At 42.9% G+C, this 12,915-nt stretch overlaps 1 protein-coding gene across 8 annotated transcripts in view; it reads left to right on the top strand.

The window, feature by feature from the left end:
* LOC309369677 (uncharacterized protein) overlaps positions 1–12,915 on the top strand; it is a 204,862-nt gene that overhangs the window by 100,398 nt on the left and 91,549 nt on the right. The gene's annotated exons all lie outside the window — the stretch shown is intronic.

The raw sequence follows: 12,915 nt of genomic DNA, 5'->3' as shown, positions 1-12,915 counted from the left end.
ATCAGGAGGTCTTCAGTGTTGTTGAATACCTTCCCATGAAATACTTAGCCAGGCACCATCTCTGTTACCTTTCTTGTGCCAATTTAAATCACAGTGGACCATAACCCTCAGCCACTCCTTTTTTTAAAGTGGGCAAATCTCCTCTCCCAAATTTAAGAAATCCTGAAAGTCTCTGAAACTGCCTCTACTTTCTCAGGACTTGCTTGGCCCTGTGAAAGTTTTTCAATCCAGTTTTATCTACAACACAGCTTCATTTCTCTTTCTTCTCCTTGATGATGATGATAAGATTTTCAGACGAGGCTGTTATGGGGAGGGTTGACCTGATTAGGTTTTGTGTGTGTTTTCAGAAGCTAGCAAATCTTTCTCAATCAAATAGCCTGCTATATCTGAAATGAACTGGTTCTCGTTTGCAATCTTTATTTTGCTTGCAGCTACTCTTTTATTCAGACACTGAATTTGGGCTGAATTAGAGTCTGCAATTGACATAGTAGAAGGTAAGGCTCCTGAGGCATTACTGTTCTTAGCAGATGCTCTCTGAGTTAGCCTTTGGCAACTCACATCTTTTCCAAATGTAGATATTCCTTTTAATGTCAACCATATAAAGGACCTTTGGTCTAACATGCCTGTGAATCACCCTAGCAATCTTTTATATCAATATAGCTTAGAGGTGTGAAATGTCTTGTTTCAGGGCATATATACATAGAGTGTTCACAATTTTAACATCTCCAGATATGGTTGAGGCTGCTGTATTAGTGATCAAATTTTATAATGATACTACATCGAGTTCCAAGAGTGATCATCCTTGTGACTTGCATCTCACTTTCACGTGAGGTTCTGTTGGCCAATTAATCTCTGCTACCCACCTGATCGCCGAAGAATTTATGCTTTTGAATTATGGTGCTGGAGGAGACTCTTGAGAGTCCCATGGACTGCAAGAAGATCAAACCTATCCATTCTGAAGGAAATCAGCCCTGAGTGCTCACTGGAAGGACAGATCCTGAAACTGAGGCTCCAATACTTTGGCCACCTCATGAGAAGAGAAGACTCCCTGGAAAAGACCCTGATGTTGGGAAAGATGGAGGGCACAAGGAGAAGGTTCTCGAAGCTACAAACATGAGTCTGACCAAACTGTGGGAACCCACAGTTCAATTGATAAAGCACGAGACTCTTAAACACAGGATTGTGGGTTCAAACCCCACGTTGGGCAAAAGATTCCTGCGCTGCAGAGAGTTGGGCTAGATGACCCTCGTGGTCCCTTCCAACTCTATCATTCTATAATCTAGAAACAAGGTGTGTTGTACTCCCAGCTCCCATCAGCCTCTGCCGGCATGGCCAGTGGACAGGGATGATGGGAGCTAGAGACCAACAACATCTGGCGGTCCACAGATTCCACATCCCTCTCCTAAAAATGACTGGCCTGATTTTTATTCAAGCATAGTTAGGATGAGTAAGCTTATACACTGTTCCACAATATGCCATTTGCAACTCTGGCAGCATATGCTTGGTCAGGGAAGAATAAAGTATCCTTTAATTCCACCGGTGTGGTATCAGGCCGTTCATGGGGGCCTTAAGAGATGGTGTATGTGTCTCGGTTTGCTTTGATCTGCATTGTCTCCTGCATAAGTTTACTGGATGGGTGATTTTTAAACTGTTTGCTTGCTTGCCTGGCCTCCATTGCCAAGAGGCTTCTTTCCCCTTAATGAAGTTGTTCGTCATAGAAATGGTAGCCAACATGGTGCCCTCCCAGTGTTGGACTGCATCTCTCATCTTCCTTGTCCCTTGGCTCATGCTGTCTGGGACTGATGTGAGCTGGGGTCCAGCAACTTCTGGAGGGTACCATGTGACCTGTCCCTGACGCATAGCTTCTGGTCTCCTGGATAAGAGCACTCCTGTTTCGGAAACACATTTTTTAAAATGGTTATCACGGATGTTTTCCATACAGCTATTTCTCTTTAGTTGCACAAAACATCAAGCTTCGTCTTGAGTTAGGATTTCACTCAAAAATCCTCTTTTGCCTCCCAGTATTTTAACACGTTGGGTGTACTCCACTATAAATATTTGTTGCAATTAAATGTACCCCACACTTCTCCATCCCACTCAGAAAAGCTGATGAGTTAACTTCCCCAGAAAGCTACCAGCTGCTCTTGCAAGCCTTCTTTTTCATTGAGGTTTTCCATTCAGTTCTCGTGTGGTTTTCTTTTGATTGGCTTAGATAATTCACACATCCAGAAATAGGGAAAGTCAGCTAGAAGTCTTGTTAACTTTACATGCTGTTAGTGCGGTCGATGTTGGCTTGATGCTGTTACAATGCATGAGTGCCACTGTGATTCCTATCCATCATTATACTAATAAACACTTAAGGCTTTCTAGCTCACTAAACTGAGTCAATCCATAAGTCTTCCAGAAACCCATTATTTCTCTGAATGCAAAGATTTATCTGTCATGGCACTACTTATTGTTACACCAAGGATATGTCGAGAAGAGAGATCAGTGGCAGTTAGTATCAGCCTAGGATGGCAGTTCGCCGCTTTTGCGGGTTCAAGCAGAGGAGCAGGATTTGGATCATCTAGAGATGAGGGTCAGATTCCCGCAAAAATGTACAATCCCATCATATTGAGCACTAGCAAAGCATGAGCTAATGGTGCCAGAGGATTGTGGGAACCATTGGTTTACAAAGGGGACCTTCAACAGTATGTTCCAATATTTGCCCATTCCCCAGACAACACAGGACATAACTCAGTAGAACATTTACTTTGCATGCAGGAGGTCCCACTTTCAGTCTCTTGCATCTCCAGGTAGGGCTTGGAGAGTTCACTGCCTAAGATCCTGGAGAGCTGCAGCCAGTCAGTATGTAAACAGTGCTAAACATGGACCACTTATAAAAGCCATCTCCAACTCCTCGAAAGATCCCATGAATGGTGTCTCTGAAAATTTTTACACATCACTTGGGAAGACAGGCGAACTAATGCCAGTGTACTGGAAGAAGCAAAGATCACCAGTGTCGAAGCAATGATTCTTCAACATCGACTACGTTGAACTGGTCATGTTGTGCGGATGCCTGATTATCGTCTTCCAAAGCAACTACTCTATTCCAAACCTTAAAATGGCAAGCATAATGCTGGTGGTCAACAGAACAGGTTCAAAGGCAAATCTTAAAAAAAAAAAGTAGTATAAACACCGACAATTGGGAAACACTGGCCCGTGACTCCAATTTGAGAACAGCCTTTACCAAAGGTGTTATGGACTTTGAAGATGCTCGAACTCAGGACGCAAGGGAGAAACATGCTAAGAGGAAGGCACACTTGGCAAACCCTCACCATGATTCAAATCCTGCCTGGAAACCTATGTTCCCACTGTGGAAGGATTTCTGGATCCAGGATTGGCCTCCACAGCCACTTACAGATTCACTGTTAAAATCGTGTTCATGGAAGACAATCTTACTCAGTTATGAGTGATCACCAAAGAAGAAATAGTGCTAAGCCAGCCTTCCCTGGAGTACAGAAACTATCTTTTTTATCTAGGGGTGAGGAAACGGAGGCCAGGGGAGCACATGCAGCTTTCTAGATCTCTTTCTCTCTCTCTGGCTCTCAGGCCTCTCTGTAGGCCACACTCCTCACAGGCCTTGCTCTGTGCCTTCCTTGAGTGATACTGCCTGTCTGGGATGTATCCTTGACCTAAATGCCTCTTGCTTGCTTGAGTGGAGAATTAGGAGGTGGGGTGTCTAGAAAAACCTTATGCTGCAAATGCACCATGTGGTACAAAAGTGAGAGTAACATATGTTGCTCTACCCAGTTTTCCCTCTGGCCTCACCTACCACTGGCATGAGGTCCTCCGAAAGTTGTTCACAAAGAAATGTGGCCCTTGAGCTGATTCCCAACCCCTGTTCTAATCAGGGACATTACTATTTTTTATTTCCATTCCTCAGCCCTGTAACTTTATTTATAAGGGTTTTTCACCCAGCTGCTCTCTGTCTAAATACTGGTGCTATCCTATCATCCTTAAAGCTGCTATATACTATCAATGTATAGGATTGTAAGTGCTTTTTGACAGCTTCCCCGTGGTCCTTCGGTTTTTTAAACACCAGCCCTTACTCTTACATTTGTTGAGGTTTTGACACTTCCATCAACTTGGGGAAGCCTGCTATGACAGTTTGAGAACCTTTTCTGTAATCTAGTTTAATTATAGCAGACAACTTTTAGATTATCTCACTGCACTGGAATGGACAGTCCTCACAGCTGGAAGTAAATTCCAGATGTGAAGTAAATTCCTGTTTAGTGAAGTAGCGTGCAGCTAAATAAAAATGCCGGAGGGGAGTGGATTGATTAGCTTTTCAAAGTGTAATTCTGCATCTGCTGTGTTATGACAGTTTTATCTCCCATATCTCACTTCTTAGTCACACAGAATGTAAAAACATATATATGACAAACTTTGTAAAATTGGATTCAGGTTTTCTACCAAACAAAGGCTTTTGTTAATTAAAGTGAGCATAAAGCTTCACTTTTTGGCTCAGATCTATTATCATAGGCTTTACTGGGCAGTTATTTAGTACTAATTGCTTAAATTTGGAGACTTCTCTTCTTATAATAGGTCACTTTCAAAATGATATAGGTGTACAGTTAAGGCAGGAACATGGTCCTCTCTAGATGTTGTTGCACTACAACTCCCATCAGCCATACCCAGCATGTTCAATACCTCTGTACAGGCAAAGGGAGGGAAATGATTATCTGTGCAACCCTTGGCTAGATTTCAATGGGTGAATGAGAAGGCCCCTAAAGCAGCTGGGTTCAAAGAAGGGTACACAAATCAATGAAGGATAGATCTGCCCATGTCTATTAGCAAACTGACCAAGGTGCAAGAGAAACATAATGTCTAGGTTCTCCATCAGCCATTGTGACTAACAGAAGTTGGGAACAATGGCATGGGATGGATCACCCTGCAAGTTCTTTGTGACTTCTTGTGTCTGCTAACAATAAAGATCTGTTCCATTTCAGAGATATGAGAATAAGATTTCACCAGAAATCATAAACAGCATAGCATTTCTGCTCCTGCCTTATTTAATGTTGTGGTAAATCCAGCCACATGGAGTCACCATGAGTTTGAATGGAAGCATTAGTAGTTTATCGGGAAGGATTTTTTGCTCATTTCAGGGGAAGCAAGTCTTATTTATCACTCACACAGCTTTTTTATTTTTTAGTGAATACAGTAGTGTGTTTTGCAGTTCTTGGGTGGGATTCCACTAATGTCCCACTAGCAGAAGACCATGCAAGGACTTCCACTAGCACAACAGGGCTTTCCCCGCTTCTTCTCCCTCTGCATGCTCCACCTCCAAAATTGAGTCAGGGGGTTGTGAGAAACCCCATAACAGTTCAGGGAGGAGGAGATGGGCGGCAAAGCTTGCACTGTTGGAACAACTGCCCTAGTGCTAGGTTGAATTCCTTGCCTTGTCATTGGCTAAGGTTCACTTGGAGCAGGAGTCAGCAACCTTTTTTCAGCAGGGGGGCAGTCCACTGTCCCTCAGACCATATGGTGGGCCAGACTATATTTTGGGAAAAAATATGAACAAATTCCTATGCCCCACAAATAACCCAGAGATGCATTTTAAATAAAAGCACACATTCTACTCATGTAAAAACACCAGGCAGGCCCCTCTAATAACCCAGAGATGCATCTTAAATAAAAGCACACATTCTACTCATGTAAAAACATGCTGGCAATTGGGCCGGATCTGGCCCCCAGGCCTTAGGTTGCCTACCCCTGACTTGGAGCTTTGTCTCAGGTTTCCATTTTCTAGGCTAAACTTTATGTCTGCTAGAGGGACGCAGGTGGCGCTGTGGGTTAAAGCCTCAGCGCCTAGGACTTGCCGATCGAAAGGTCGGCGGTTCAAATCCCTGCGGCGGGGTGCGCTCCCGCTGCTCGGTCCCAGCGCCTGCCAACCTAGCAGTTCGAAAGCACCTCTGGGTGCAAGTAGATAAATAGGGACCGCTTACCAGCGGGAAGGTAAACGGCGTTTCCGTGTGCGGCTCTGGCTCGCCAGAGCAGCGATGTCACGCTGGCCACGTGACCCGGAAGTGTCTCCGGACAGCGCTGGCCCCTGGCCTCTTAAGTGAGATGGGCGCACAATCCCAGAGTCTGTCAAGACTGGCCCGTACGGGCAGGGGTACCTTTACCTTTACCTAGAGAACACCACTCTTGTCCCCTGTGAAATGAAAGCTTTTATCACATGGGGTTACAAGGAGTCGGACACGACTAAATGACTAAACAACAACAAATCACATTTGTGTACCGCGAGGCTCATCAGAATATGAGAAGAGCGCTGCAGGATCAGGCCCAAAGCCCATCATAATCAAGCATCTTGTTATCACAGTAGCAAATCAGATGCCAGCGGGAGACCCAGACACTTACTCTCATTTCTTTCTTTCTCGATCCACATGATGGGTTTTCTCTACCGTGTCATGACTTTTTACAGTACCCTTGAGAGAGCTCTGCACCAGATAGAAGAGAACGACATTTTTGTGTGTTGTGAAGCAGCACAGGTTCTGCAAGCTTGTTGTTTCCTCTCTCCCCCCCCCCGTTTCCCCCCAAAATCTGTCACAGGTGACAGTCTTCTTCTTTCACCGTTCCTTTTTAATCAACTAGTTTTACATGCATGCGTCTCCATTATGAAATGACTGCAAGTGGCACCTTATGGCAAAAAATGTACAAATTATATTTATAGCCCAGTCCTATTTACAGCTTCTTCAAAACGGAAGCAAGCCTCAAATTGGTGTGTGTAGGGTTGTACCCGTAGGACAAATTTCTTCACGTAGCTAATTTACACCACGGGGGAGGACCCTGTCATTTTCTTTGTGGGGTGAAATTAATAAAATTTAAAGAGTTCAAGGTACCAGTTTATCCCACATTCTGGTTTCTTGAGTGAGCAACGCAGGCTGAAAATAGATATGTCTCTTCACATTGATAAGCTTCAGAAATTAGTTAAAGAGTTCGTGACCCCTGTGTTAACTCCCTTCAGTGGACTGTCATTTCTAATTTATATCATCAAGTTTTCTTCCATCAAATCTCCTGAAGTCAGAGACGAGTGACAACCTGTGATCACTTGTTGATGAAAGCAGTCTTTTGTTTTACTGATTAGTGTAATACTTGTATCCTTGTAATTGGATCTGCAGACATTCTTAAGATATTTTTTTTAAATCATCAAAGCATTTGGCAAGTATCCAGTTTCTAAAACATGTAACATTTGAGACTATTTCATTCTCCGTAAAACTAAGCACTAACTCTCAACGAGTACTGAAAAATGTAATGGCCATGTGTCAAATAATCACATCTTGATTATTATTATTATTTTTGTCTTTAAACTGATACTTGCCATTCCTTTCCAAATTTCCAAGATTTTCAGTGGAAGATGATGAGCTGAGCTGCAACTACTGACAATTTTTCATGAATATTTTGGCTATGCTGAAAAATACTTTTTTCAATTCTTGCGGTGAAAATGTTCAGTTATTCATTTAAATGTTGCTCATTCTCACTAGCCCACGCTGAACTCATCACACAGCTAAATCTGATTGGCTATGTAGGACAGTAACATGATTCCATTCCCTGTGTTCAATGATGGGATAGGATCCGCTTGCATTGCTGAACCAGAAATGAGAAGATGATACAACCAGGGGAAATAATAGTGCCAAACAAGATTGGAATTACGTTAACATTTTATACAGTCTTTTTTGTTCTGGGGGGGGAGGGGAGAGAGAATTCCACCGAATCTGCTTGTTTCTACTTGCAAATCAAAACTGGAAAATATGACACAAATCTACTTAAATGATGCTCTGTGTTGACCATATGTGCTAAGTACTATGATTAGCATTTTAGTCATACATTATTTACTTCTTGAAATGAGCATATTATAGATTTTCCAATGAAGGGCATGAGAGCCAATGTGGTTTCACTTACTGTGTTGGGATTTGACCCTGGAATTATGAGTTCAAAAGGTCAGCCATTCATCAAATCACTGATATAGCCACTCATCTTCATGATCACTTGGCTTCAGTTTCCTGTCTGCAAAACTGGAACATACATAAACCCATTTAAAAAAACATGTCTTAATTACATTGAAGTCTTACTGGATTGTGTCTGCAGAGTTCTGGAAGTCTTCAAGTGTCAAATAATTTCCTGCGAGCTTTATTTGATGACTGATCATCTAGGGCAGGCTTCCTCAACCTCGGCCCTCCAGATGTTTTTGGCCTACAACTCCCATGATCCCTAGCTAGCAGGACCAGTGGTCAGGGATGATGGGAATTGTAGTCTCAAAACATCTGGAGGGCCAAGGCTGAGGAAGCTTGATCTAGGGCAGGCATGGCCAAACTTGGCCATCCATATGTTTTGGGACTACAATGCCCATCTTCCCTGACCACTGGTCCTGTTAGCTAGGGTGATGGGAGTTGTAGTCCCAACACATCTGGAGGGCCAAGTTTGGCCATGCCTCATCTAGAGAATGGGCACCTGATCCGTGAATGTCATGAATTTTAAAGTACCCATGAGGACTTAAGAATTGCCCAGCTCAATCTTGCCAGTGTCCCATCTAGTCCAGCATCTTGTTCCCACAGTAGCCAACCAGATGCCCATGGGAAACTGGCAAGCAGGACCCGAACACAACAACACCCTTCCAACCTGCGGTTTCCAGCAACTAGCATCCAGAAGTGTACTGTCTCCAACAGTGGAGGTAGAATTGGAGCCTTGTTGCAACTTTTACTTCCTCTGGATAGTAAAGTTTGACCCTCTTCTCAGAGCTGTGCATTTAAAGCTTAATATGTGCAGCAATTTGGATTGAAGGTAGCTCTGGGAACAAGTAGCTACAAATTGCCTATTAATCAATAGAGGTTGAAAATCAGAAAAGGAGCTCTAACAGTAAGGGGGTCAAATCCTGGAATAGTTTTCAGCAAAGAGATGTGGAATCAAAGTATGCCAGGGCTGCTTTGCATGTTATAAGAATGACAGTAAAACAGACATGTGAGTGACCCCCTGAAGCTGCTCTTTCCTGCTTATTCTCATATACAGCGGTACCTCGGGTTACATACGCTTCAGGTTACAGAATCCGCTAACCCAGAAATAGTGCTTCAGGTTAAGAACTTTGCTTCAGGATGAGAACAGAAATCGTGCTCTGGCGGCACGGCAGCAGCAGGAGGCCCCATTAGCTAAAGTGGTGCTTCAGGTTAAGAACAGTTTCAGGTTAAGAACGGAGCTCCGGAACGAATTAAGTACTTAACCAGAGGTACCACTGTATAATGCAGTCCTGACATTCTTTGTCCCACAGCTCTTCAGCCGAGACTGTTTGAGGGTTTCACCATCTTAGTGTTCAAGCCACTTATTTGGTTATCAACTTCAATTAACTCGACTAAGTTCAAGGAAGAGTCAGATTGCATTTATGGAGCATGTCTTGACTTCTGTCGTAATGCCCCGGCTGCGGTGCCCATGGCAATTTGGAAAAGATTGCTCTCCTATATTATCCTAAGCTTTGCTCTAGCGAGAGAGAGGTGCATGCATGAGGAACTTTTCATCCACATTGCAATGCAAATGATAATGAGCATTTCTAACACTTGTCTTGGGTTCTGTACTTCCTGATACAGCTATAACTGTGTTGGAAGTGCTGGATTATTATATCCATTAAAGAAGACTTAGCACTTACGATGGGATCCTGGGGTGTGTGGGCAGAGTTGTATTCAAAGTAATTTCATACCAAAGGTTTCACTTTCATTCGGGGCCAGGCATACCGCTATGGTTGCAGTAGGGAAGAGAGTACCTGCATCTAGGTCATATGAGTTATTAACATTGTGGGATTTTTGTATAAACAGTGAATTTGTACAAGTAGCCACAACTCAATTCAGGACCGTCTGAATTTATCCAAAGTACACTGTTTCTTGAAATTTAGAATGGGAATGGCAAACTGTTAAATTGAGAAGGTACCTTTTCAGCCTGTGAATAGATGTAAATAAATGCCATTAATGACTCACAATTAAAAGGGTTGAAACACATATTGATTAGCCCTGAATAATTAAAAGACTAAGGCTAAGATGAATGGTGCATTGTGAGGCAAGCTTATCTTCTGTCAGTGCATGGATTTCAAAGAAAGCCTCCATTCTGTTATTTTATTTTGTAAAAAAAAAACTTCTACCTCGCCTTTCAACCCTGTTCTCAAGGTGGCTTTTACGTATGCGATGGTAAAACAGTTGAACATTAAAACCTACAATTTAAAAGCAGGAAGGTCGTTCAACCAGTTTTTGTCAGTTTCTCTCTCATGTGGAGCTATGTTGTCCACTTAATTTACTCTGTTAACATGCTGGAGAAACCTTTCCTGCCCTTTGTCAGCTCTGCTAAATCATAGTACTCATGACACTGAACTGAATAACAGTCATTTGATGTAGCAATGTGAGATTGTAGTTCTGCATCGATTGCCCTCAAATCATGGCAAACTAAGGTAAATGCACCACGAGTCGAATTCCTCACAGTGCAGTCTTTCGTTCAGGAATGTCATAATTAGTCTTGAATTTTATGTTATAATTGTTCACTTGTCATTGGAGGAGCCTATTGATAAACAGTTAAGGTAATCTCCCGAGCCTCAAGGAGATTAGACTGGCCTCGACCAGAGCCAAGGTCTTTTTGGCCATGGCCCCGGCCTGGTGGAACGCTGTCACAAGAAACCAGGGCCCTGTGGGATTTGACAAGAACCACAAAAATCATACATCCACTGTTTCCTTCAGATTTTTTTTTCTTCTTTTGACCCTCTGGAGATAGCCCCCCCTCCACTGAATCAGCATATGAAACCTTGGTGCAGGGGTCAGCAAATTTTTCAGCAGGGGGCCAGTTCACTGTCCCTCAGACTTTGTTGGGGGCCTGATTATATTTTGAAGGGAAAAAATAAACAAATTATTATGCCCCACAAATAATCCAGAGGTGCATTTTAAATAAAAGGACACATTCCACTCACGTAAAAACACATTGATTCCCCGACCGTCTGCGGGCCGGATTTAGAAGGCGATTGGGCTGGATCCGGCCCCCAGGCCTTAGTTTGCCTACCCATGCCTTCGTGGTTTACCATCACAGTTTTTGCAACTGTGTCCAGCTGGGATTGTTTGTCCTTCAGACTGAGCAGAGTGTTTATATATTTTTTCTTAATTAAATGAACAGCACTTCCTGTACTGGAAAGCTCTGATAGATTTCCATAACAATTATACCAGCCATTTTGTACACGTACGAATTGTTTTTGAATGCGAGTTATGGAGAATGTCAACATTTCCACTTTCCTAAGTGGCAATAATTTGTTTGTTTGGGAAAAAACGGAAAGGAGAGTTGTTACCATTGGCAAATGGATGTAATCAGCTGGGCTATTATCTCTGCAATTATAGGAATACACTTTGCAGTTGTCAAGAATAAATGGATATTCATTTTGAAAGAGGGGAAATGTGCTGGGAAGGGTTTGCATGGCTGCTATTCTCCACTCCTTGACTTTGAATTAATACCATTGTATTCCTACTCCAGCCACTCATACTTTGAGAATCTCAACCATTTGGGATGTTGTTTCTAAAAAGACAGCCCAGCAGCTAATGGGCAATTCTGAATATATAAATTAGAGTTTATTTTTCTCTGCCAACGTATTAATAAAAATCAGCATATTCTAAACTACAGATGAATCATCTGTACAGGCATGCAAGTTCTTGGTAGAGGCATCACAAGACAATATTAAATTCTGCATTGTGGTTATTACACAGTGTAGGATATGAATGAGAATGTGATTCAAACAACACCAACACTTAAAAAAAAACTGTTCTCAGTGTCCAACCAGATGCCCATTGAAAGCCCCAAAGCTGGGCAGTAAACAGGGCAACAAACAAACAAACAAAAACTGGTTTAACCATTTAGCAGACCTCTTCTCCAGATCCCTGTTTTTATAGCCAGAAGCACATGTTTGGGGAACTCCAAGAGATCATATAATTCAGCAATGAAGGTTGTAGTTTAAAATCAGGGCAAGCTACACACCATGCCATATAGCAGGTTTGTGGGTTATTGTAGTTTCAGTTGTCTTACTTTTGTGGCCTTTACATTCTAAATTTGCATCCACACATGTGCAAATTTGTGCCTATGGGTTCGTGCCCATTTTTGTTAAGTACTTAGCAATGTCTCTGCAGCTAGCCAAGAGAGTCTCCAATGGTAATCTGAGCATGTGCAGAGAAGTTCACATTGGCGAGATGGTCCTCAATCTTGGGAGCACCATTGAGTAGGATACGAGTGTGGACACTGCTTCTGTTGACGTTGAGCATTGAGAATAAAGGTTGCTATTACCTGCCGAACCTACCGTAATTTACAGGGGTCTCTTTTGGGTTCTTTTACTTCGCCATAAGAACTGGCTTTCATGTCATGCAACCTGCATGCCAGAACAAGTGTCTCATCCTTCACAGCCATGAACCAGAATCTCCCTGATCCCTGAATGTGTGTCAAAGAAAGTGGTCCATTGCCACACACGCATGCAATGCACACATTATGTTTTTCTTCGACGTAGATAGTAATCTGCAAAGCAGATCTGTGAAATAGGGCACGTTAGCTTGCATTACGAAGGTATTTGCATGAGCCTCCCTCTGTTGTGTGGCCTGCCTACTGTGCCATTGCGTGGCGGGAAGGAAAGCTGCTGAACTGAGGAAAGCCCCTCACTGAGCTTGGCAAAAACACATCTGTCTAGCTGCTGTGGAAATGCAGAGGTTTTCAAAAGATCAGACATTTTCCTCTGCTTCCCTCCTCCGCACCCCCAGCATAGTTCCCCCCCCAAAAAAAACTGTCACGTCTTGCTGAGAGCAAGATATTGAAGTCCCAGTTCACAAATAACTGCGGCACTTTCCTGAGTTTGTGTGTTTGTTTACTTCAAAAATCAGAGTA

Source organism: Podarcis melisellensis (assembly GCF_964234715.1).
Source record: "Podarcis melisellensis genome assembly, chromosome: 5".
NCBI lineage: Eukaryota > Metazoa > Chordata > Lepidosauria > Squamata > Lacertidae > Podarcis > Podarcis melisellensis.
This window is presented reverse-complemented; position numbering and strand designations above follow the sequence as displayed.